The 24,877-nt window shown below is 45.6% G+C and overlaps 14 non-coding genes across 14 annotated transcripts; all 14 read left to right on the top strand.

The window, feature by feature from the left end:
• Positions 1 to 679: 679 nt before the first annotated feature.
• On the top strand, positions 680 to 752 carry TRNAV-AAC (transfer RNA valine (anticodon AAC)). The gene has a single exon. It is a non-coding gene; the product is annotated as a tRNA-Val (tRNA).
• A 739-nt stretch (positions 753 to 1,491) lies between these two features.
• Positions 1,492 to 1,564, top strand: TRNAV-AAC (transfer RNA valine (anticodon AAC)). Its single transcript has one exon. It is a non-coding gene; the product is annotated as a tRNA-Val (tRNA).
• A 740-nt stretch (positions 1,565 to 2,304) lies between these two features.
• TRNAV-AAC (transfer RNA valine (anticodon AAC)) lies at positions 2,305 to 2,377 on the top strand. Its single transcript has one exon. It is a non-coding gene; the product is annotated as a tRNA-Val (tRNA).
• Positions 2,378 to 3,930: 1,553 nt separating this feature from the next.
• TRNAV-AAC (transfer RNA valine (anticodon AAC)) lies at positions 3,931 to 4,003 on the top strand. The gene has a single exon. It is a non-coding gene; the product is annotated as a tRNA-Val (tRNA).
• A 111-nt stretch (positions 4,004 to 4,114) lies between these two features.
• On the top strand, positions 4,115 to 4,187 carry TRNAV-CAC (transfer RNA valine (anticodon CAC)). The gene has a single exon. It is a non-coding gene; the product is annotated as a tRNA-Val (tRNA).
• Positions 4,188 to 4,743: 556 nt separating this feature from the next.
• Positions 4,744 to 4,816, top strand: TRNAV-AAC (transfer RNA valine (anticodon AAC)). The gene has a single exon. It is a non-coding gene; the product is annotated as a tRNA-Val (tRNA).
• Positions 4,817 to 6,368: 1,552 nt separating this feature from the next.
• TRNAV-AAC (transfer RNA valine (anticodon AAC)) lies at positions 6,369 to 6,441 on the top strand. Its single transcript has one exon. It is a non-coding gene; the product is annotated as a tRNA-Val (tRNA).
• A 1,540-nt stretch (positions 6,442 to 7,981) lies between these two features.
• TRNAV-CAC (transfer RNA valine (anticodon CAC)) lies at positions 7,982 to 8,054 on the top strand. The gene has a single exon. It is a non-coding gene; the product is annotated as a tRNA-Val (tRNA).
• Positions 8,055 to 12,033: 3,979 nt separating this feature from the next.
• Positions 12,034 to 12,106, top strand: TRNAV-AAC (transfer RNA valine (anticodon AAC)). Its single transcript has one exon. It is a non-coding gene; the product is annotated as a tRNA-Val (tRNA).
• A 739-nt stretch (positions 12,107 to 12,845) lies between these two features.
• On the top strand, positions 12,846 to 12,918 carry TRNAV-AAC (transfer RNA valine (anticodon AAC)). Its single transcript has one exon. It is a non-coding gene; the product is annotated as a tRNA-Val (tRNA).
• Positions 12,919 to 16,909: 3,991 nt separating this feature from the next.
• On the top strand, positions 16,910 to 16,982 carry TRNAV-AAC (transfer RNA valine (anticodon AAC)). Its single transcript has one exon. It is a non-coding gene; the product is annotated as a tRNA-Val (tRNA).
• A 1,553-nt stretch (positions 16,983 to 18,535) lies between these two features.
• TRNAV-AAC (transfer RNA valine (anticodon AAC)) lies at positions 18,536 to 18,608 on the top strand. Its single transcript has one exon. It is a non-coding gene; the product is annotated as a tRNA-Val (tRNA).
• A 739-nt stretch (positions 18,609 to 19,347) lies between these two features.
• On the top strand, positions 19,348 to 19,420 carry TRNAV-AAC (transfer RNA valine (anticodon AAC)). Its single transcript has one exon. It is a non-coding gene; the product is annotated as a tRNA-Val (tRNA).
• A 4,792-nt stretch (positions 19,421 to 24,212) lies between these two features.
• On the top strand, positions 24,213 to 24,285 carry TRNAV-AAC (transfer RNA valine (anticodon AAC)). Its single transcript has one exon. It is a non-coding gene; the product is annotated as a tRNA-Val (tRNA).
• The last annotated feature ends 592 nt before the right edge of the window (positions 24,286 to 24,877 follow it).

Here is a 24,877-nt window from a genome sequence, read left to right as displayed (position 1 = left end):
TCACCGATCTTACTTTAGGGTAGACTTTCGGTTTGCAAGGCTCAAAAAAACAGCATGAATGGGTTTCTGTAGTGTAGTGGTTATCACGTTCGCCTCACACGCGAAAGGTCCCCGGTCCGAAACAGTGCTTACATTTAACTTTTTCACAGTCTGGCAAACTCAAAGCTCTTGCCATGCCTTGCCCCTCTGGCAGCCGTAAGCCAAATCTGCCAATACAAAGCACAGTTTAGGTGCAACACCTTCAATGTGAGCTCTTTTTCTTCACTGTTTATGAGCTGACCATCGCTGTAAGTGTTTGGTGTTTAGGCAAACTTGTTTTCTGGACCCAAAGGCAATTGGAATGTGGACTTTGGTTCTCCTGCTTAGTCAGCTGAGCTGGAAAACCTGACGACCATTGGCGTATGTTTTCAGCTGACCTGGTGAGAAAAGTGTGTGGAAAAGCTAGAGGTGATATCCATGACTCAGTGTATCTTGCCAGTACTGGCTGTTTTGAGGATGTTATTTGTATCAAGTTAGGCATCCGAGATGGGCTTTCTTCCTTCTTTGCTTCATTACCAAAGAGTATCATTTGCAAGGACGGTAAACTGAACTCAGGTTATCAACTAACCAGAAGCAAATAATAGCTAATACGGTGACCCCAACCTCCGAGCAACCAACCCGAAAACTGCTGTCGTGATAGGTTTCTGTAGTGTAGTGGTTATCACGTTCGCCTAACACGCGAAAGGTCCCCGGTTCGAAACCGGGCAGAAACAATTTGAGCGCGCTAGTGCTTTTTGTCAATGTCGCTTTCAGCAGCTCTTTTCACCGATCTTACTTTAGGGTAGACTTTCGGTTTGCAAGGCTCAATAAAACAGCATGAATGGGTTTCTGTAGTGTAGTGGTTATCATGTTCGCCTCACACGCGAAAGGTCCTCGGTTCGAAAACATGCAGAAACAGAGCTTACCTTTAACTTTTTCACAGTCTGGCAAACTCAAAGCTCTTGCCATGCCTTGCCCCTCTGGCAGCCGTAAGCCAAATCTGCCAATACAAAGCACAGTTTAGGTGCAACACCTTCAATGTGAGCTCTTTTTCTTCACTGTTTATGAGCTGACCATCGCTGTAAGTGTTTGGTGTTTAGGCAAACTTGTTTTCTGGACCCAAAGGCAATTGGAATGTGGACTTTGGTTCTCCTGCTTAGTCAGCTGAGCTGGAAAACCTGACGACCATTGGCGTATGTTTTCAGCTGACCTGGTGAGAAAAGTGTGTGGAAAAGCTAGAGGTGATATCCATGACTCAGTGTATCTTGCCAGTACTGGCTGTTTTGAGGATGTTATTTGTATCAAGTTAGGCATCCGAGATGGGCTTTCCTCCTTCTTTGCTTCATTACCAAAGAGTATCATTTGTAAGGACGGTAAACTGAACTCAGGTTATCAACCAACCAGAAGCAAATAATAGCTAATACGGTGACCCCAACCTCCGAGCAACCAACCCGAAAAGTGCTGTCGTGATAGGTTTCTGTAGTGTAGTGGTTATCACGTTCGCCTAACACGCGAAAGGTCCCCGGTTCGAAACCGGGCAGAAACAATTTGAGCGCGCTAGTGCTTTTTGTCAATGTCGCTTTCAGCAGCTCTTTTCACCGATCTTACTTTAAGGTAGACTTTCGGTTTGCAAGGCTCAAATAAACAGTATGAATGGGTTTCTGTAGTGTAGTGGTTATCACGTTCGCCTCACACGCGAAAGATCCTCGGGTTGGAAACCGGGCAGAATCAGTGCTTACCTTTAACTTTTTCACAGTCTGGCAAACTCAAAGCTCTTGCCATGCCTTGCCCCTCTGGCAGCCGTAAGCCAAATCTGCCAATACAAAGCACAGTTTAGGTGCAACACCTTCAATGTGAGCTCTTTTTCTTCACTGTTTATGAGCTGACCATCGCTGTAAGTGTTTGGTGTTTAGGCAAACTTGTTTTCTGGACCCAAAGGCAATTGGAATGTGGACTTTGGTTCTCCTGCTTAGTCAGCTGAGCTGGAAAACCTGACGACCATTGGCGTATGTTTTCAGCTGACCTGGTGAGAAAAGTGTGTGGAAAAGCTAGAGGTGATATCCATGACTCAGTGTATCTTGCCAGTACTGGCTGTTTTGAGGATGTTATTTGTATCAAGTTAGGCATCCGAGATGGGCTTTCTTCCTTCTTTGCTTCATTACCAAAGAGTATCATTTGCAAGGACGGTAAACTGAACTCAGGTTATCAACTAACCAGAAGCAAATAATAGCTAATACGGTGACCCCAACCTCCGAGCAACCAACCCGAAAACTGCTGTCGTGATAGGTTTCTGTAGTGTAGTGGTTATCACGTTCGCCTAACACGCGAAAGGTCCCCGGTTCGAAACCGGGCAGAAACAATTTGAGCGCGCTAGTGCTTTTTGTCAATGTCGCTTTCAGCAGCTCTTTTCACCGATCTTACTTTAGGGTACACTTTCGGTTTGCAAGGCTCAAATAAACAGCATGAATGGGTTTCTGTAGTGTAGTGGTTATCACGTTCGCCTCACACGCGAAAGATCCCCGGGTTGGAAACCGGGCAGAAACAGTGCTTACCTTTAACTTTTTCACAGTCTGGCAAACTCAAAGCTCTTGCCATGCCTTGCCCCTCTGGCAGCCGTAAGCCAAATCTGCCAATACAAAGCACAGTTTAGGTGCAACACCTTCAATGTGAGCTCTTTTTCTTCACTGTTTATGAGCTGACCATCGCTGTAAGTGTTTGGTGTTTAGGCAAACTTGTTTTCTGGACCCAAAGGCAATTGGAATGTGGACTTTGGTTCTCCTGCTTAGTCAGCTGAGCTGGAAAACCTGACGACCATTGGCGTATGTTTTCAGCTGACCTGGTGAGAAAAGTGTGTGGAAAAGCTAGAGGTGATATCCATGACTCAGTGTATCTTGCCAGTACTGGCTGTTTTGAGGATGTTATTTGTATCAAGTTAGGCATCCGAGATGGGCTTTCTTCCTTCTTTGCTTCATTACCAAAGAGTATCATTTGCAAGGACGGTAAACTGAACTCAGGTTATCAACCAACCAGAAGCAAATAATAGCTAATACGGTGACCCCAACCTCCGAGCAACCAACCCAAAAAGAGCTGTCGTGATAGGTTTCTGTAGTGTAGTGGTTATCACGTTCGCCAAACACGCGAAAGGTCCCCGGTTCGAAACCGGGCAGAAACAATTTGAGCGCGCTAGTGCTTTTTGTCAATGTCGCTTTCAGCAGCTCTTTTCACCAATCTTACTTTAGGGTAGACTTTCGGTTTGCAAGGCTCAAAAAAACAGCATGAATGGGTTTCTGTAGTGTACTGGTTATCACGTTCGCCTCACACACGAAAGGTCCCCGGTTCGAAACCGGGCAGAAACAGTGCTTACCTTTAACTTTTTCACAGTCTGGCAAACTCAAAGCTCTTGCCATGCCTTGCCCCTCTGGCAGCCGTAAGCCAAATCTGCCAATACAAAGCACAGTTTAGGTGCAACACCTTCAATGTGAGCACTTTTTCTTCACTGTTTATGAGCTGACCATCGCTGTAAGTGTTTGGTGTTTAGGCAAACTTGTTTTCTGGACCCAAAGGCAATTGGAATGTGGACTTTGGTTCTCCTGCTTAGTCAGCTGAGCTGGAAAACCTGACGACCATTGGCATATGTTTTCAGCTGACCTGGTGAGAAAAGTGTGTGGAAAAGCTAGAGGTGATATCCATGACTCAGTGTATCTTGCCAGTACTGGCTGTTTTGAGGATGTTATTTGTATCAAGTTAGGCATCCGAGATGGGCTTTCTTCCTTCTTTGCTTCATTACCAAAGAGTATCATTTGCAAGGACGGTAAACTGAACTCAGGTTATCAACCAACCAGAAGCAAATAATAGCTAATACGGTGACCCCCAACCTCCGAGCAACCAACCCGAAAAGTGCTGTCATGATAGGTTTCTGTAGTGTAGTGGTTATCACGTTCGCCTAACACGCGAAAGGTCCCCGGTTCGAAACCGGGCAGAAACAATTTGAGCGCGCTAGTGCTTTTTGTCAATGTCGCTTTCAGCAGCTCTTTTCACCGATCTTACTTTAGGGTAGACTTTCGGTCTGCATGGCTCAAAAAATCAGCATGAATGGGTTTCTGTAGTGTAGTGGTTATCACGTTCGCCTCACACGCGAAAGGTCCCCGGTTCGAAACCGGGCAGAAACAGTGCTTACCTTTAACTTTTTCACAGTCTGGCAAACTCAAAGCTCTTGCCATGCCTTGCCCCTCTGGCAGCCGTAAGCCAAATCTGCCAATACAAAGCACAGTTTAGGTGCAACACCTTCAATGTGAGCACTTTTTCTTCACTGTTTATGAGCTGACCATCGCTGTAAGTGTTTGGTGTTTAGGCAAACTTGTTTTCTGGACCCAAAGGCAATTGGAATGTGGACTTTGGTTCTCCTGCTTAGTCAGCTGAGCTGGAAAACCTGACGACCATTGGCATATGTTTTCAGCTGACCTGGTGAGAAAAGTGTGTGGAAAAGCTAGAGGTGATATCCATGACTCAGTGTATCTTGCCAGTACTGGCTGTTTTGAGGATGTTATTTGTATCAAGTTAGGCATCCGAGATGGGCTTTCTTCCTTCTTTGCTTCATTACCAAAGAGTATCATTTGCAAGGACGGTAAACTGAACTCAGGTTATCAACCAACCAGAAGCAAATAATAGCTAATACGGTGACCCCCAACCTCCGAGCAACCAACCCGAAAAGTGCTGTCATGATAGGTTTCTGTAGTGTAGTGGTTATCACGTTCGCCTAACACGCGAAAGGTCCCCGGTTCGAAACCGGGCAGAAACAATTTGAGCGCGCTAGTGCTTTTTGTCAATGTCGCTTTCAGCAGCTCTTTTCACCGATCTTACTTTAGGGTAGACTTTCGGTCTGCATGGCTCAAAAAATCAGCATGAATGGGTTTCTGTAGTGTAGTGGTTATCACGTTCGCCTCACACGCGAAAGGTCCCCGGTTCGAAACCAGGCAGAAACAGTGCTTACCTTTAACTTTTTCACAGTCTGGCAAACTCAAAGCTCTTGCCATGCCTTGCCCCTCTGGCAGCCGTAAGCCAAATCTGCCAATACAAAGCACAGTTTAGGTGCAACACCTTCAATGTGAGCACTTTTTCTTCACTGTTTATGACCTGACCATCGCTGTAAGTGTTTGGTGTTTAGGCAAACTTGTTTTCTGGACCCAAAGGCAATTGGAATGTGGACTTTGGTTCTCCTGCTTAGTCAGCTGAGCTGGAAAACCTGACGACCATTGGCGTATGTTTTCAGCTGACCTGGTGAGAAAAGTGTGTGGAAAAGCTAGAGGTGATATCCATGACTCAGTGTATCTTGCCAGTACTGGCTGTTTTGAGGATGTTATTTGTATCAAGTTAGGCATCCGAGATGGGCTTTCTTCCTTCTTTGCTTCATTACCAAAGAGTATCATTTGCAAGGACGGTAAACTGAACTCAGGTTATCAACCAACCAGAAGCAAATAATAGCTAATACGGTGACCCCCAACCTCCGAGCAACCAACCCGAAAAGTGCTATCGTGATAGGTTTCTGTAGTGTAGTGGTTATCACGTTTACCTAACACGCGAAAGGTCCCCGGTTCGAAACCGGGCAGAAACAATTTGAGCGCGCTAGTGCTTTTTGTCAATGTCGCTTTCAGCAGCTCTTTTCACCGATCTTACTTTAGGGTAGACTTTCGGTCTGCATGGCTCAAAAAATCAGCATGAATGGGTTTCTGTAGTGTACTGCTTATCACGTTCGCCTCACACACGAAAGGTCCCCGGTTCGAAACCGGGCAGAAACAGTGCTTACCTTTAACTTTTTCACAGTCTGGCAAACTCAAAGCTCTTGCCATGCCTTGCCCCTCTGGCAGCCGTAAGCCAAATCTGCCAATACAAAGCACAGTTTAGGTGCAACACCTTCAATGTGAGCTCTTTTTCTTCACTGTTTATGAGCTGACCATCGCTGTAAGTGTTTGGTGTTTAGGCAAACTTGTTTTCTGGACCCAAAGGCAATTGGAATGTGGACTTTGGTTCTCCTGCTTAGTCAGCTGAGCGGGAAAACCTGACGACCATTGGCGTATGTTTTCAGCTGACCTGGTGAGAAAAGTTTGTGGAAAAGCTAGAGGTGATATCCATGACTCAGTGTATCTTGCCAGTACTGGCTGTTTTGAGGATGTTATTTGTATCAAGTTAGGCATCCGAGATGGGCTTTCTTCCTTCTTTGCTTCATTACCAAAGAGTATCATTTGCAAGGACGGTAAACTGAACTCAGGTTATCAACCAACCAGAAGCAAATAATAGCTAATACGGTGACCCCAACCTCCGAGCAACCAACCTGAAAAGTGCTGTCATGATAGGTTTCTGTAGTGTAGTGGTTATCACGTTCGCCTAACACGCGAAAGGTCCCCGGTTCGAAACCGGGCAGAAACAATTTGAGCGCGCTAGTGCTTTTTGTCAATGTCGCTTTCAGCAGCTCTTTTCACCGATCTTACTTTAGGGTAGACTTTCGGTTTGCAAGGCTCAAAAAAACAGCATGAATGGGTTTCTGTAGTGTAGTGGTTATCACGTTCGCCTCACACGTGAAAGGTCCCCGGTTCGAAACCGGGCAGAAACAGTGCTTACCTTTAACTTTTTCACAGTCTGGCAAACTCAAAGCTCTTGCCATGCCTTGCCCCTCTGGCAGCCGTATGCCAAATCTGCCAATACAAAGCACAGTTTAGGTGCAACACCTTCAATGTGAGCGCTTTTTCTTCACTGTTTATGAGCTGATCATCGCTGTAAGTGTTTGGTGTTTAGGCAAACTTGTTTTCTGGACCCAAAGGCAATTGGAATGTGGACTTTGGTTCTCCTGCTTAGTCAGCTGAGCTGGAAAACCTGACGACCATTGGCGTATGTTTTCAGCTGACCTGGTGAGAAAAGTGTGTGGAAAAGCTAGAGGTGATATCCATGACTCAGTGTATCTTGCCACTACTGGCTGTTTTGAGGATGTTATTTGTATCAAGTTAGGCATCCGAGATGGGCTTTCTTCCTTCTTTGCTTCATTACCAAAGAGTATCATTTGCAAGGACGGTAAACTGAACTCAGGTTATCAACCAACCAGAAGCAAATAATAGCTAATACGGTGACCCCAACCTCCGAGCAACCAACCCGAAAAGTGCTGTTGTGATAGGTTTCTGTAGTGTAGTGGTTATCACGTTTGCCTAACACGCGAAAGGTCCCCGGTTCGAAACCGGGCAGAAACGATTTGAGCGCGCAAGTGCTTTTTGTCAATGTCGCTTTCAGCAGCTCTTTTCACCGATCTTACTTTAGGGTAGACTTTCGGTTTGCAAGGCTCAAAAAAACAGCATGAATGGGTTTCTGTAGTGTAGTGGTTATCACGTTCGCCTCACACGCAAAAGGTCCCCGGGCAGAAACAGTGCTTACCTTTAACTTTTTCACAGTCTGGCAAACTCAAAGCTCTTGCCATGCCTTGCCCCTCTGGCAGCCGTAAGCAAAATCTGCCAATACAAAGCACAGTTTAGGTGCAACACCTTCAATGTGAGCTCTTTTTCTTCACTGTTTATGAGCTGACCATCGCTGTAAGTGTTTGGTGTTTAGGCAAACTTGTTTTCTGGACCCAAAGGCAATTGGAATGTGGACTTTGGTTCTCCTGCTTAGTCAGCTGAGCTGGAAAACCTGACGACCATTGGCGTATGTTTTCAGCTGACCTGGTGAGAAAAGTGTGTGGAAAAGCTAGAGGTGATATCCATGACTCAGTGTATCTTGCCAGTACTGGCTGTTTTGAGGATGTTATTTGTATCAAGTTAGGCATCCGAGATGGGCTTTCTTCCTTCTTTGCTTCATTACCAAAGAGTATCATTTGCAAGGACGGTAAACTGAACTCAGGTTATCAACCAACCAGAAGCAAATAATAGCTAATACGGTGACCCCAACCTCCGAACAACCAACCCGAAAAGTGCTGTCGTGATAGGTTTCTGTAGTGTAGTGGTTATCACGTTCGCCTCACACGCGAAAGGTCCCCGGTTCGAAACCGGGCAGAAACAATTTGAGCGCGCTAGTGCTTTTTGTCAATGTCGCTTTCAGCAGCTCTTTTCACCGATCTTACTTTAGGGTAGACTTTCGGTTTGCAAGGCTCAAAAAAAACAGCATGAATGTTTTTCTGTAGTGTAGTGGTTGTCACGTTCGCCTCACACGCGAAAGGTCCCCGGTTCGAAACCGGGCAGAAACAGTGCTTACCTTTAACTTTTTCACAGTCTGGCAAACTCAAAGCTCTTGCCATGCCTTGCCCCTCTGGCAGCCGTAAGCCAAATCTGCCAATACAAAGCACAGTTTAGGTGCAACACCTTCAATGTGAGCTCTTTTTCTTCACTGTTTATGAGCTGACCATCGCTGTAAGTGTTTGGTGTTTAGGCAAACTTGTTTTCTGGACCCAAAGGCAATTGGAATGTGGACTTTGGTTCTCCTGCTTAGTCAGCTGAGCTGGAAAACCTGACGACCATTGGCGTATGTTTTCAGCTGACCTGGTGAGAAAAGTGTGTGGAAAAGCTAGAGGTGATATCCATGACTCAGTGTATCTTGCCAGTACTGGCTGTTTTGAGGATGTTATTTGTATCAAGTTAGGCATCCGAGATGGGCTTTCTTCCTTCTTTGCTTCATTACCAAAGAGTATAATTTGCAAGGACGGTAAACTGAACTCAGGTTATCAACCAACCAGAAGCAAATAATAGCTAATACGGTGACCCCAACCTCCGAGCAACCAACCCGAAAAGTGCTGTTGTGATAGGTTTCTGTAGTGTAGTGGTTATCACGTTCGCCTAACGCGCGAAAGGTCCCCGGTTCGAAACCGGGCAGAAACAATTTGAGCGCGCTAGTGCTTTTTGTCAATGTCGCTTTCAGCAGCTCTTTTCACCGATCTTACTTTAGGGTAGACTTTTGGTCTGCAAGGCTCAAAAAAACGGCATGAATGGGTTTCTGTAGTGTAGTGGTTATCACGTTCACCTCACACGCGAAAGGTCCCCGGTTCGAAACCGGGCAGAAACAGTGCTTACCTTTAACTTTTTCACAGTCTGGCAAACTCAAAGCTCTTGCCATGCCTTGCCCCTCTGGCAGCCGTAAGCCAAATCTGCCAATACAAAGCACAGTTTAGGTGCAACACCTTCAATGTGAGCTCTTTTTCTTCACTGTTTATGAGCTGACCATCGCTGTAAGTGTTTGGTGTTTAGGCAAACTTGTTTTCTGGACCCAAAGGCAATTGGAATGTGGACTTTGGTTCTCCTGCTTAGTCAGCTGAGCTGGAAAACCTGACGACCATTGGCGTATGTTTTCAGCTGACCTGGTGAGAAAAGTGTGTGGAAAAGCTAGAGGTGATATCCATGACTCAGTGTATCTTGCCAGTACTGGCTGTTTTGAGGATGTTATTTGTATCAAGTTAGGCATCTGAGATGGGCTTTCTTCCTTCTTTGCTTCATTACCAAAGAGTATCATTTGCAAGGACGGTAAAATGAACTCAGGTTATCAACTAACCAGAAGCAAATAATAGCTAATACGGTGACCCCAACCTCCGAGCAACCAACCCGAAAACTGCTGTCGTGATAGGTTTCTATAGTGTAGTGGTTATCACGTTTGCCTAACACGCGAAAGGTCCCCGGTTCGAAACCGGGCAGAAACAATTTGAGCGCGCTAGTGCTTTTTGTCAATGTCGCTTTCAGCAGCTCTTTTCACCGATCTTACTTTAGGGTAGACTTTCGGTTTGCAAGGCTCAAATAAACAGCATGAATGGGTTTCTGTAATGTAGTGGTTATCACGTTCGCCTCACACGCGAAAGATCCCCGGGTTGGAAACCGGGCAGAAACAGCGCTTACCTTTAACTTTTTCACAGTCTGGCAAACTCAAAGCTCTTGCCATGCCTTGCCCCTCTGGCAGCCGTAAGCCAAATCTGCCAATACAAAGCACAGTTTAGTTGCAACACCTTCAATGTGAGCTCTTTTTCTTCACTGTTTATGAGCTGACCATCGCTGTAAGTGTTTGGTGTTTAGGCAAACTTGTTTTCTGGACCCAAAGGCAATTGGAATGTGGACTTTGGTTCTCCTGCTTAGTCAGCTGAGCTGGAAAACCTGACGACCATTGGCGTATGTTTTCAGCTGACCTGGTGAGAAAAGTGTGTGGAAAAGCTAGAGGTGATATCCATGACTCAGTGTATCTTGCCAGTACTGGCTGTTTTGAGGATGTTATTTGTATCAAGTTAGGCATCCGAGATGGGCTTTCTTCCTTCTTTGCTTCATTACCAAAGAGTATCATTTGCAAGGACGGTAAACTGAACTCAGGTTATCAACTAACCAGAAGCAAATAATAGCTAATACGGTGACCCCAACCTCCGAGCAACCAACCCGAAAACTGCTGTCGTGATAGGTTTCTGTAGTGTAGTGGTTATCATGTTCGTCTAACACGCGAAAGGTCCCCGGTTCGAAACCGGGCAGAAACAATTTGAGCGCGCTAGTGCTTTTTGTCAATGTCGCTTTCAGCAGCTCTTTTCACCGATCTTACTTTAAGGTAGACTTTCGGTTTGCAAGGCTCAAATAAACAGTATGAATGGGTTTCTGTAGTGTAGTGGTTATCACGTTCGCCTCACACGTGAAAGATCCTCGGGTTGGAAACCGGGCAGAATCAGTGCTTACCTTTAACTTTTTCACAGTCTGGCAAACTCAAAGCTCTTGCCATGCCTTGCCCCTCTGGCAGCCGTAAGCCAAATCTGCCAATACAAAGCACAGTTTAGGTGCAACACCTTCAATGTGAGCTCTTTTTCTTCACTGTTTATGAGCTGACCATCGCTGTAAGTGTTTGGTGTTTAGGCAAACTTGTTTTCTGGACCCAAAGGCAATTGGAATGTGGACTTTGGTTCTCCTGCTTAGTCAGCTGAGCTGGAAAACCTGACGACCATTGGCGTAGGTTTTCAGCTGACCTGGTGAGAAAAGTGTGTGGAAAAGCTAGAGGTGATATCCATGACTCAGTGTATCTTGCCAGTACTGGCTGTTTTGAGGATGTTATTTGTATCAAGTTAGGCATCTGAGATGGGCTTTCTTCCTTCTTTGCTTCATTACCAAAGAGTATCATTTGCAAGGACGGTAAACTGAACTCAGGTTATCAACCAACTGGAAGCAAATAATAGCTAATACGGTGACCCCAACCTCCGAGCAACCAACCCGAAAAATACTGTCGTGATAGGTTTCTGTACTGTAGTGGTTATCACGTTCGCCTAACACGCGAAAGGTCCCAGGTTCGAAACCGGGCAGTAACAATTTGAGCGCGCTAGTGCTTTTTGTCAATGTCGCTTTCAGCAGCTCTTTTCACCGATCTTACTTTAGGGTAGACTTTCGGTTTGCAAGGCTCAAAAAAACAGCATGAATGGGTTTCTGTAGTGTAGTGGTTATCACGTTCGCCTCACACGCGAAAGGTCCCCGGTCCGAAACAGTGCTTACATTTAACTTTTTCACAGTCTGGCAAACTCAAAGCTCTTGCCATGCCTTGCCCCTCTGGCAGCCGTAAGCCAAATCTGCCAATACAAAGCACAGTTTAGGTGCAACACCTTCAATGTGAGCTCTTTTTCTTCACTGTTTATGAGCTGACCATCGCTGTAAGTGTTTGGTGTTTAGGCAAACTTGTTTTCTGGACCCAAAGGCAATTGGAATGTGGACTTTGGTTCTCCTGCTTAGTCAGCTGAGCTGGAAAACCTGACGACCATTGGCGTATGTTTTCAGCTGACCTGGTGAGAAAAGTGTGTGGAAAAGCTAGAGGTGATATCCATGACTCAGTGTATCTTGCCAGTACTGGCTGTTTTGAGGATGTTATTTGTATCAAGTTAGGCATCCGAGATGGGCTTTCTTCCTTCTTTGCTTCATTACCAAAGAGTATCATTTGCAAGGACGGTAAACTGAACTCAGGTTATCAACTAACCAGAAGCAAATAATAGCTAATACGGTGACCCCAACCTCCGAGCAACCAACCCGAAAACTGCTGTCGTGATAGGTTTCTGTAGTGTAGTGGTTATCACGTTCGCCTAACACGCGAAAGGTCCCCGGTTCGAAACCGGGCAGAAACAATTTGAGCGCGCTAGTGCTTTTTGTCAATGTCGCTTTCAGCAGCTCTTTTCACCGATCTTACTTTAGGGTAGACTTTCGGTTTGCAAGGCTCAATAAAACAGCATGAATGGGTTTCTGTAGTGTAGTGGTTATCATGTTCGCCTCACACGCGAAAGGTCCTCGGTTCGAAAACATGCAGAAACAGAGCTTACCTTTAACTTTTTCACAGTCTGGCAAACTCAAAGCTCTTGCCATGCCTTGCCCCTCTGGCAGCCGTAAGCCAAATCTGCCAATACAAAGCACAGTTTAGGTGCAACACCTTCAATGTGAGCTCTTTTTCTTCACTGTTTATGAGCTGACCATCGCTGTAAGTGTTTGGTGTTTAGGCAAACTTGTTTTCTGGACCCAAAGGCAATTGGAATGTGGACTTTGGTTCTCCTGCTTAGTCAGCTGAGCTGGAAAACCTGACGACCATTGGCGTATGTTTTCAGCTGACCTGGTGAGAAAAGTGTGTGGAAAAGCTAGAGGTGATATCCATGACTCAGTGTATCTTGCCAGTACTGGCTGTTTTGAGGATGTTATTTGTATCAAGTTAGGCATCCGAGATGGGCTTTCCTCCTTCTTTGCTTCATTACCAAAGAGTATCATTTGTAAGGACGGTAAACTGAACTCAGGTTATCAACCAACCAGAAGCAAATAATAGCTAATACGGTGACCCCAACCTCCGAGCAACCAACCCGAAAAGTGCTGTCGTGATAGGTTTCTGTAGTGTAGTGGTTATCACGTTCGCCTAACACGCGAAAGGTCCCCGGTTCGAAACCGGGCAGAAACAATTTGAGCGCGCTAGTGCTTTTTGTCAATGTCGCTTTCAGCAGCTCTTTTCACCGATCTTACTTTAAGGTAGACTTTCGGTTTGCAAGGCTCAAATAAACAGTATGAATGGGTTTCTGTAGTGTAGTGGTTATCACGTTCGCCTCACACGCGAAAGATCCTCGGGTTGGAAACCGGGCAGAATCAGTGCTTACCTTTAACTTTTTCACAGTCTGGCAAACTCAAAGCTCTTGCCATGCCTTGCCCCTCTGGCAGCCGTAAGCCAAATCTGCCAATACAAAGCACAGTTTAGGTGCAACACCTTCAATGTGAGCTCTTTTTCTTCACTGTTTATGAGCTGACCATCGCTGTAAGTGTTTGGTGTTTAGGCAAACTTGTTTTCTGGACCCAAAGGCAATTGGAATGTGGACTTTGGTTCTCCTGCTTAGTCAGCTGAGCTGGAAAACCTGACGACCATTGGCGTATGTTTTCAGCTGACCTGGTGAGAAAAGTGTGTGGAAAAGCTAGAGGTGATATCCATGACTCAGTGTATCTTGCCAGTACTGGCTGTTTTGAGGATGTTATTTGTATCAAGTTAGGCATCCGAGATGGGCTTTCTTCCTTCTTTGCTTCATTACCAAAGAGTATCATTTGCAAGGACGGTAAACTGAACTCAGGTTATCAACTAACCAGAAGCAAATAATAGCTAATACGGTGACCCCAACCTCCGAGCAACCAACCCGAAAACTGCTGTCGTGATAGGTTTCTGTAGTGTAGTGGTTATCACGTTCGCCTAACACGCGAAACGTCCCCGGTTCGAAACCGGGCAGAAACAATTTGAGCGCGCTAGTGCTTTTTGTCAATGTCGCTTTCAGCAGCTCTTTTCACCGATCTTACTTTAGGGTAGACTTTCGGTTTGCAAGGCTCAAATAAACAGCATGAATGGGTTTCTGTAGTGTAGTGGTTATCACGTTCGCCTCACACGCGAAAGATCCCCGGGTTGGAAACCGGGCAGAAACAGTGCTTACCTTTAACTTTTTCACAGTCTGGCAAACTCAAAGCTCTTGCCATGCCTTGCCCCTCTGGCAGCCGTAAGCCAAATCTGCCAATACAAAGCACAGTTTAGGTGCAACACCTTCAATGTGAGCTCTTTTTCTTCACTGTTTATGAGCTGACCATCGCTGTAAGTGTTTGGTGTTTAGGCAAACTTGTTTTCTGGACCCAAAGGCAATTGGAATGTGGACTTTGGTTCTCCTGCTTAGTCAGCTGAGCTGGAAAACCTGACGACCATTGGCGTATGTTTTCAGCTGACCTGGTGGGAAAAGTGTGTGGAAAAGCTAGAGGTGATATCCATGACTCAGTGTATCTTGCCAGTACTGGCTGTTTTGAGGATGTTATTTGTATCAAGTTAGGCATCTGAGATGGGCTTTCTTCCTTCTTTGCTTCATTACCAAAGAGTATCATTTGCAAGGACGGTAAACTGAACTCAGGTTATCAACTAACCAGAAGCAAATAATAGCTAATACGGTGACCCCAACCTCCGAGCAACCAACCCGAAAACTGCTGTCGTGATAGGTTTCTGTAGTGTAGTGGTTATCACGTTCGCCTAACACGCAAAAGGTCCCCGGTTTGAAACCGGGCAGAAACAATTTGAGCGCGCTAGTGCTTTTTGTCAATGTCGCTTTCAGCAGCTCTTTTCACCGATCTTACTTTAGGGTAGACTTTCGGTTTGCAAGGCTCAATAAAACAGCATGAATGGGTTTCTGTAGTGTAGTGGTTATCATGTTCGCCTCACACGCGAAAGGTCCTCGGTTCGAAAACATGCAGAAACAGAGCTTACCTTTAACTTTTTCACAGTCTGGCAAACTCAAAGCTCTTGCCATGCCTTGCCCCTCTGGCAGCCGTAAGCCAAATCTGCCAATACAAAGCACAGTTTAGGTGCAACACCTTCAATGTGAGCTCTTTTTCTTCACTGTTTATGAGCTGACCATCGCTGTAAGTGTTTGGTGTTTAGGCAAACTTGTTTTCTGGACCCAAAGGCAATTGGAATGTGGACTTTGGTTCTCCTGCTTAGTCAGCTGAGCTGGAAAACCTGACGACCATTGGCGTATGTTTTCAGCTGACCTGGTGAGAAAAGTGTGTGGAAAAGCTAGAGGTGATATCCATGACTCAGTGTATTTTGCCAGTACTGGCTGTTTTGAGGATGTTATTTGTATCAAGTTAGGCATCCGAGATGGGCTTTCTTCCTTCTTTGCTTCATTACCAAAGAGTATCATTTGCAAGGACGGTAAACTGAACTCAGGTTATCAACCAACCAGAAGCAAATAATAGCTAATACGGTGACCCCAACCTCCGAGCAACCAACCCGAAAAGTGCTGTCGTGATAGGTTTCTGTAGTGTAGTGGTTATCACGTTCGCCTAACATGCGAAAGGTCCCCGGTTCGAAACCGGGCAGAAACAATTTGAGCGCGCTACTGCTTTTTGTCAATGTCGCTTTCAGCAGCTCTTTTCACCGATCTTACTTTAGGGTAGACTTTCAGTCTGCAAGGCTCAAAGAAACAGCATGAATGGGTTTCTGTAGTGTAGTGGTTATCACGTTCGCCTCACACGCGAAAGGTCCCCGATTGGAAACCGGGCAGAAACAGTGCTTACCTTTAACTTTTTCACAGTCTGGCAAACTCAAAGCTCTTGCCATGCCTTGCCCCTCTGGCAGCCGTAAGCCAAATCTGCCAATACAAAGCACAGTTTAGGTGCAACACCTTCAATGTGAGCTCTTTTTCTTCACTGTTTATGAGCTGACCATCGCTGTAAGTGTTTGGTGTTTAGGCAAACTTGTTTTCTGGACCCAAAGGCAATTGGAATGTGGACTTTGGTTCTCCTGCTTAGTCAGCTGAGCTGGAAAACCTGACGACCATTGGCGTATGTTTTCAGCTGACCTGGTGAGAAAAGTGTGTGGAAAAGCTAGAGGTGATATCCATGACTCAGTGTATTTTGCCAGTACTGGCTGTTTTGAGGATGTTATTTGTATCAAGTTAGGCATCCGAGATGGGCTTTCTTCCTTCTTTGCTTCATTACCAAAGAGTATCATTTGCAAGGACGGTAAACTGAACTCAGGTTATCAACCAACCAGAAGCAAATAATAGCTAATACGGTGACCCCAACCTCCGAGCAACCAACCCGAAAAATGCTGTCGTGATAGGTTTCTGTAGTGTAGTGGTTATCACGTTAGCCTAACACGCGAAAGGTCCCCGGTTCGAAACCGGGCAGAAACAATTTGAGCGCGCTAGTGCTTTTTGTCAATGTCGCTTTCAGCAGCTCTTTTCACCGATCTTACTTTAAGGTAGACTTTCGGTTTGCAAGGCTCAAATAAACAGCATGAATGGGTTTCTGTAGTGTAGTGGTTATCACGTTCGCCTCACACGCGAAAGATCCTCGGGTTGGAAACCGGGCAGAATCAGTGCTTACCTTTAACTTTTTCACAGTCTGGCAAACTCAAAGCTCTTGCCATGCCTTGCCCCTCTGGCAGCCGTAAGCCAAATCTGCCAATACAAAGCACAGTTTAGGTGCAACACCTTCAATGTGAGCACTTTTTCTTCACTGTTTATGAGCTGACCATCGCTGTAAGTGTTTGGTGTTTAGGCAAACTTGTTTTCTGGACCCAAAGGCAATTGGAATGTGGACTTTGGTTCTCCTGCTTAGTCAGCTGAGCTGGAAAACCTGACGACCATTGGCGTATGTTTTCAGCTGACCTGGTGAGAAAAGTGTGTGGAAAAGCTAGAGGTGATATCCATGACTCAGTGTATCTTGCCAGTACTGGCTGTTTTGAGGATGTTATTTGTATCAAGTTAGGCATCCGAGATGGGCTTTCTTCCTTCTTTGCTTCATTACCAAAGAGTATCATTTGCAAGGACGGTAAACTGAACTCAGGTTATCAACCAACCAGAAGCAAATAATAGCTAATACGGTGACCCCCAACCTCCGAGCAACCAACCCGAAAAGTGCTATCGTGATAGGTTTCTGTAGTGTAGTGGTTATCACGTTCGCCTAACACGCGAAAGGTCCCCGGTTCGAAACCGGGCAGAAACAATTTGAGCGCGCTAGTGCTTTTTGTCAATGTCGCTTTCAGCAGATCTTTTCACCGATCTTACTTTAGGGTAGACTTTCGGTCTGCATGGCTCAAAAAATCAGCATGAATGGGTTTCTGTAGTGTAGTGGTTATCACATACGCCTCACACGCGAAAGGTTCCCGGTTCGAAACTGGGCAGAAACAGAGCTTACCTTTAACTTTTTCACAGTCTGGCAAACTCAAAGCTCTTGCCATGCCTTGCCCCTCTGGCAGCCGTAAGCCAAATCTGCCAATACAAAGCACAGTTTAGGTGCAACACCTTCACTGTGAGCTCTTTTTCTTCACTGTTTATGAGCTGACCATCGCTGTAAGTGTTTGGTGTTTAGGCAAACTTGTTTTCTGGACCCAAAGGCAATTGGAATGTGGACTTTGGTTCTCCTGCTTAGTCAGCTGAGCTGGAAAACCTGACGACCATTGGCGTATGTTTTCAGCTGACCTGGTGAGAAAAGTGTGTGGAAAAGCTAGAGGTGATATCCATGACTCAGTGTATCTTGCCAGTACTGGCTGTTTTGAGGATGTTATTTGTATCAAGTTAGGCATCCGAGATGGGCTTTCTTCCTTCTTTGCTTCATTACCAAAGAGTATCATTTGCAAGGACGGTAAACTGAACTCAGGTTATCAACCAACCAGAAGCAAATAATAGCTAATACGGTGACCCCCAACCTCCGAGCAACCAACCCGAAAAGTGCTATCGTGATAGGTTTCTGTAGTGTAGTGGTTATCACGTTTGCCTAACACGCGAAAGGTCCCCGGTTCGAAACCGGGCAGAAACAATTTGAGCGCGCTAGTGCTTTTTGTCAATGTCGCTTTCAGCAGCTCTTTTCACCGATCTTACTTTAGGGTAGACTTTCGGTTTGCAAGGCTCAAATAAACAGCATGAATGGGTTTCTGTAATGTAGTGGTTATCACGTTCGCCTCACACGCGAAAGATCCCCGGGTTGGAAACCGGGCAGAAACAGCGCTTACCTTTAACTTTTTCACAGTCTGGCAAACTCAAAGCTCTTGCCATGCCTTGCCCCTCTGGCAGCCGTAAGCCAAATCTGCCAATACAAAGCACAGTTTAGTTGCAACACCTTCAATGTGAGCTCTTTTTCTTCACTGTTTATGAGCTGACCATCGCTGTAAGTGTTTGGTGTTTAGGCAAACTTGTTTTCTGGACCCAAAGGCAATTGGAATGTGGACTTTGGTTCTCCTGCTTAGTCAGCTGAGCTGGAAAACCTGACGACCATTGGCGTATGTTTTCAGCTGACCTGGTGAGAAAAGTGTGTGGAAAAGCTAGAGGTGATATCCATGACTCAGTGTATCTTGCCAGTACTGGCTGTTTTGAGGATGTTATTTGTATCAAGTTAGGCATCCGAGATGGGCTTTCTTCCTTCTTTGCTTCATTACCAAAGAGTATCATTTGCAAGGACGGTAAACTGAACTCAGGTTATCAACTAACCAGAAGCAAATAATAGCTAATACGGTGACCCCAACCTCCGAGCAACCAACCCGAAAACTGCTGTCGTGATAGGTTTCTGTAGTGTAGTGGTTATCACGTTCGCCTAACACGCGAAAGGTCCCCGGTTCGAAACCGGGCAGAAACAATTTGAGCGCGCTAGTGCTTTTTGTCAATGTCGCTTTCAGCAGCTCTTTTCACCGATCTTACTTTAGGGTAGACTTTCGGTTTGCAAGGCTCAATAAAACAGCATGAATGGGTTTCTGTAGTGTAGTGGTTATCATGTTCGCCTCACACGCGAAAGGTCCTCGGTTCGAAAACATGCAGAAACAGAGCTTACCTTTAACTTTTTCACAGTCTGGCAAACTCAAAGCTCTTGCCATGCCTTGCCCCTCTGGCAGCCGTAAGCCAAATCTGCCAATACAAAGCACAGTTTAGGTGCAACACCTTCAATGTGAGCTCTTTTTCTTCACTGTTTATGAGCTGACCATCGCTGTAAGTGTTTGGTGTTTAGGCAAACTTGTTTTCTGGACCCAAAGGCAATTGGAATGTGGACTTTGGTTCTCCTGCTTAGTCAGCTGAGCTGGAAAACCTGACGACCATTGGCGTATGTTTTCAGCTGACCTGGTGAGAAAAGTGTGTGGAAAAGCTAGAGGTGATATCCATGACTCAGTGTATCTTGCCAGTACTGGCTGTTTTGAGGATGTTATTTGTATCAAGTTAGGCATCCGAGATGGGCTTTCCTCCTTCTTTGCTTCATTACCAAAGAGTATCATTTGTAAGTACGGTAAACTGAACTCAGGTTATCAACCAACCAGAAGCAAATAATAGCTAATACGGTGACCCCAACCTCCGAGCAACCAACCCGAAAAGTGCTGTCGTGATAGGTTTCTGTAGTGTAGTGGTTATCACGTTCGCCTAACACGCGAAAGGTCCCCGGTTCGAAACCGGGCAGAAACAATTTGAGCGCGCTAGTGCTTTTTGTCAATGTCGCTTTCAGCAGCTCTTTTCACCGATCTTACTTTAAGGTAGACTTTCGGTTTGCAAGGCTCAAATAAACAGTATGAATGGGTTTCTGTAGTGTAGTGGTTATCACGTTCGCCTCACACGCGAAAGATCCTCGGGTTGGAAACCGGGCAGAATCAGTGCTTACCTTTAACTTTTTCACAGTCTGGCAAACTCAAAGCTCTTGCCATGCCTTGCCCCTCTGGCAGCCGTAAGCCAAATCTGCCAATACAAAGCACAGTTTAGGTGCAACACCTTCAATGTGAGCTCTTTTTCTTCACTGTTTATGAGCTGACCATCGCTGTAAGTGTTTGGTGTTTAGGCAAACTTGTTTTCTGGACCCAAAGGCAATTGGAATGTGGACTTTGGTTCTCCTGCTTAGTCAGCTGAGCTGGAAAACCTGACGACCATTGGCGTAGGTTTTCAGCTGACCTGGTGAGAAAAGTGTGTGGAAAAGCTAGAGGTGATATCCATGACTCAGTGTATCTTGCCAGTACTGGCTGTTTTGAGGATGTTATTTGTATCAAGTTAGGCATCCGAGATGGGCTTTCTTCCTTTTTTGCTTCATTACCAAAGAGTATCATTTGCAAGGACGGTAAACTGAACTCAGGTTATCAACCAACCAGAAGAAAATAATAGCTAATACGGTGACCCCAACCTCCGAGCAACCAACCCGAAAAGTGCTGTCGTGATAGGTTTCTGTAGTGTAGTGGTTATCACGTTCGCCTAACACGCGAAAGGTCCCCGGTTCGAAACCAGGCAGAAACAATTTGAGCGCGCTAGTGCTTTTTGTCAATGTCGCTTTCAGCAGCTCTTTTCACCGATCTTACTTTAGGGTAGACTTTCGGTTTGCAAGGCTCAAATAAACAGCATGAATGGGTTTCTGTAGTGTAGTGGTTATCACGTTCGCCTCACACGCGAAAGATCCTCGGGTTGGAAACCGGGCAGAATCAGTGCTTACCTTTAACTTTTTCACAGTCTGGCAAACTCAAAGCTCTTGCCATGCCTTGCCCCTCTGGCAGCCATAAGCCAAATCTGCCAATACAAAGCACAGTTTAGGTGCAACACCTTCAATGTGAGCTCTTTTTCTTCACTGTTTATGAGCTGACCATCGCTGTAAGTGTTTGGTGTTTAGGCAAACTTGTTTTCTGGACCCAAAGGCAATTAGAATGTGGACTTTGGTTCTCCTGCTTAGTCAGCTGAGCTGGAAAACCTGACGACCATTGGCGTATGTTTTCAGCTGACCTGGTGAGAAAAGTGTGTGGAAAAGCTAGAGGTGATATCCATGACTCAGTGTATCTTGCCAGTACTGGCTGTTTTGAGGATGTTATTTGTATCAAGTTAGGCATCTGAGATGGGCTTTCTTCCTTCTTTGCTTCATTACCAAAGAGTATCATTTGCAAGGACGGTAAACTGAACTCAGGTTATCAACCAACTGGAAGCAAATAATAGCTAATACGGTGACCCCAACCTCCGAGCAACCAACCCGAAAAATACTGTCGTGATAGGTTTCTGTAGTGTAGTGGTTATCACGTTCGCCTAACACTCGAAAGGTCCCAGGTTCGAAACCGGGCAGAAACAATTTGAGCGCGCTAGTGCTTTTTGTCAATGTCGCTTTCAGCAGCTCTTTTCACCGATCTTACTTTAGGGTAGACTTTCAGTTTGCAAGGCTCAAAAAAACAGCATGAATGGGTTTCTGTAGTGTAGTGGTTATCACGTTCGCCTCACACGCAAAAGGTCCCCGGTCCGAAACAGTGCTTACATTTAACTTTTTCACAGTCTGGCAAACTCAAAGCTCTTGCCATGCCTTGCCCCTCTGGCAGCCGTAAGCCAAATCTGCCAATACAAAGCACAGTTTAGGTGCAACACCTTCAATGTGAGCTCTTTTTCTTCACTGTTTATGAGCTGACCATCGCTGTAAGTGTTTGGTGTTTAGGCAAACTTGTTTTCTGGACCCAAAGGCAATTGGAATGTGGACTTTGGTTCTCCTGCTTAGTCAGCTGAGCTGGAAAACCTGACGACCATTGGCGTATGTTTTCAGCTGACCTGGTGAGAAAAGTGTGTGGAAAAGCTAGAGGTGATATCCATGACTCAGTGTATCTTGCCAGTACTGGCTGTTTTGAGGATGTTATTTGTATCAAGTTAGGCATCCGAGATGGGCTTTCTTCCTTCTTTGCTTCATTACCAAAGAGTATCATTTGCAAGGACGGTAAACTGAACTCAGGTTATCAACTAACCAGAAGCAAATAATAGCTAATACGGTGACCCCAACCTCCGAGCAACCAACCCGAAAACTGCTGTCGTGATAGGTTTCTGTAGTGTAGTGGTTATCACATTCGCCTAACACGCGAAACGTCCCCGGTTCGAAACCGGGCAGAAACAATTTGAGCGCGCTAGTGCTTTTTGTCAATGTCGCTTTCAGCAGCTCTTTTCACCGATCTTACTTTAGGGTAGACTTTCGGTTTGCAAGGCTCAAATAAACAGCATGAATGGGTTTCTGTAGTGTAGTGGTTATCACGTTCGCCTCACACGCGAAAGATCCCCGGGTTGGAAACCGGGCAGAAACAGTGCTTACTTTTAACTTTTTCACAGTCTGGCAAACTCAAAGCTCTTGCCATGCCTTGCCCCTCTGGCAGCCGTAAGCCAAATCTGCCAATACAAAGCACAGTTTAGGTGCAACACCTTCAATGTGAGCTCTTTTTCTTCACTGTTTATGAGCTGACCATCGCTGTAAGTGTTTGGTGTTTAGGCAAACTTGTTTTCTGGACCCAAAGGCAATTGGAATGTGGACTTTGGTTCTCCTGCTTAGTCAGCTGAGCTGGAAAACCTGACGACCATTGGCGTATGTTTTCAGCTGACCTGGTGAGAAAAGTGTGTGGAAAAGCTAGAGGTGATATCCATGACTCAGTGTATCTTGCCAGTACTGGCTGTTTTGAGGATGTTATTTGTATCAAGTTAGGCATCCGAGATGGGCTTTCTTCCTTCTTTGCTTCATTACCAAAGAGTATCATTTGCAAGGACGGTAAACTGAACTCAGGTTATCAACTAACCAGAAGCAAATAATAGCTAATACGGTGACCCCAACCTCCGAGCAACCAACCCGAAAACTGCTGTCGTGATAGGTTTCTGTAGTGTAGTGGTTATCACGTTCGCCTAACACGCGAAACGTCCCCGGTTCGAAACCGGGCAGAAACAATTTGAGCGCGCTAGTGCTTTTTGTCAATGTCGCTTTCAGCAGCTCTTTTCACCGATCTTACTTTAGGGTAGACTTTCGGTTTGCAAGGCTCAAATAAACAGCATGAATGGGTTTCTGTAGTGTAGTGGTTATCACGTTCGCCTCACACGCGAAAGATCCCCGGGTTGGAAACCGGGCAGAAACAGTGCTTACCTTTAACTTTTTCACAGTCTGGCAAACTCAAAGCTCTTGCCATGCCTTGCCCCTCTGGCAGCCGTAAGCCAAATCTGCCAATACAAAGCACAGTTTAGGTGCAACACCTTCAATGTGAGCTCTTTTTCTTCACTGTTTATGAGCTGACCATCGCTGTAAGTGTTTGGTGTTTAGGCAAACTTGTTTTCTGGACCCAAAGGCAATTGGAATGTGGACTTTGGTTCTCCTGCTTAGTCAGCTGAGCTGGAAAACCTGACGACCATTGGCGTATGTTTTCAGCTGACCTGGTGAGAAAAGTGTGTGGAAAAGCTAGAGGTGATATCCATGACTCAGTGTATCTTGCCAGTACTGGCTGTTTTGAGGATGTTATTTGTATCAAGTTAGGCATCTGAGATGGGCTTTCTTCCTTCTTTGCTTCATTACCAAAGAGTATCATTTGCAAGGACGGTAAACTGAACTCAGGTTATCAACTAACCAGAAGCAAATAATAGCTAATACGGTGACCCCAACCTCCGAGCAACCAACCCGAAAACTGCTGTCGTGATAGGTTTCTGTAGTGTAGTGGTTATCACGTTCGCCTAACACGCGAAAGGTCCCCGGTTTGAAACCGGGCAGAAACAATTTGAGCGCGCTAGTGCTTTTTGTCAATGTCGCTTTCAGCAGCTCTTTTCACCGATCTTACTTTAGGGTAGACTTTCGGTTTGCAAGGCTCAATAAAACAGCATGAATGGGTTTCTGTAGTGTAGTGGTTATCATGTTCGCCTCACACGCGAAAGGTCCTCGGTTCGAAAACATGCAGAAACAGAGCTTACCTTTAACTTTTTCACAGTCTGGCAAACTCAAAGCTCTTGCCATGCCTTGCCCCTCTGGCAGCCGTAAGCCAAATCTGCCAATACAAAGCACAGTTTAGGTGCAACACCTTCAATGTGAGCTCTTTTTCTTCACTGTTTATGAGCTGACCATCGCTGTAAGTGTTTGGTGTTTAGGCAAACTTGTTTTCTGGACCCAAAGGCAATTGGAATGTGGACTTTGGTTCTCCTGCTTAGTCAGCTGAGCTGGAAAACCTGACGACCATTGGCGTATGTTTTCAGCTGACCTGGTGAGAAAAGTGTGTGGAAAAGCTAGAGGTGATATCCATGACTCAGTGTATTTTGCCAGTACTGGCTGTTTTGAGGATGTTATTTGTATCAAGTTAGGCATCCGAGATGGGCTTTCCTCCTTCTTTGCTTCATTACCAAAGAGTATCATTTGTAAGGACGGTAAACTGAACTCAGGTTATAAACCAACCAGAAGCAAATAATAGCTAATACGGTGACCCCAACCTCCGAGCAACCAACCCGAAAAGTGCTGTCGTGATAGGTTTCTGTAGTGTAGTGGTTATCACGTTCGCCTAACACGCGAAAGGTCCCCGGTTCGAAACCGGGCAGAAACAATTTGAGCGCGCTACTGCTTTTTGTCAATGTCGCTTTCAGCAGCTCTTTTCACCGATCTTACTTTAGGGTAGACTTTCAGTCTGCAAGGCTCAAAGAAACAGCATGAATGGGTTTCTGTAGTGTAGTGGTTATCACGTTCGCCTCACACGCGAAAGGTCCCCGATTGGAAACCGGGCAGAAACAGTGCTTACCTTTAACTTTTTCACAGTCTGGCAAACTCAAAGCTCTTGCCATGCCTTGCCCCTCTGGCAGCCGTAAGCCAAATCTGCCAATACAAAGCACAGTTTAGGTGCAACACCTTCAATGTGAGCTCTTTTTCTTCACTGTTTATGAGCTGACCATCGCTGTAAGTGTTTGGTGTTTAGGCAAACTTGTTTTCTGGACCCAAAGGCAATTGGAATGTGGACTTTGGTTCTCCTGCTTAGTCAGCTGAGCTGGAAAACCTGACGACCATTGGCGTATGTTTTCAGCTGACCTGGTGAGAAAAGTGTGTGGAAAAGCTAGAGGTGATATCCATGACTCAGTGTATTTTGCCAGTACTGGCTGTTTTGAGGATGTTATTTGTATCAAGTTAGGCATCCGAGATGGGCT

Source organism: Lithobates pipiens, unplaced genomic scaffold (assembly GCF_037356315.1).
Source record: "Lithobates pipiens isolate NorthernLeopardFrog02 unplaced genomic scaffold, aLitPip1_a1.2 Scaffold_8, whole genome shotgun sequence".
Lineage (NCBI taxonomy): Eukaryota > Metazoa > Chordata > Amphibia > Anura > Ranidae > Lithobates > Lithobates pipiens.
Note: the sequence above shows the minus strand (reverse complement) of the source record. Positions and strands in the feature narration are given on the sequence as shown.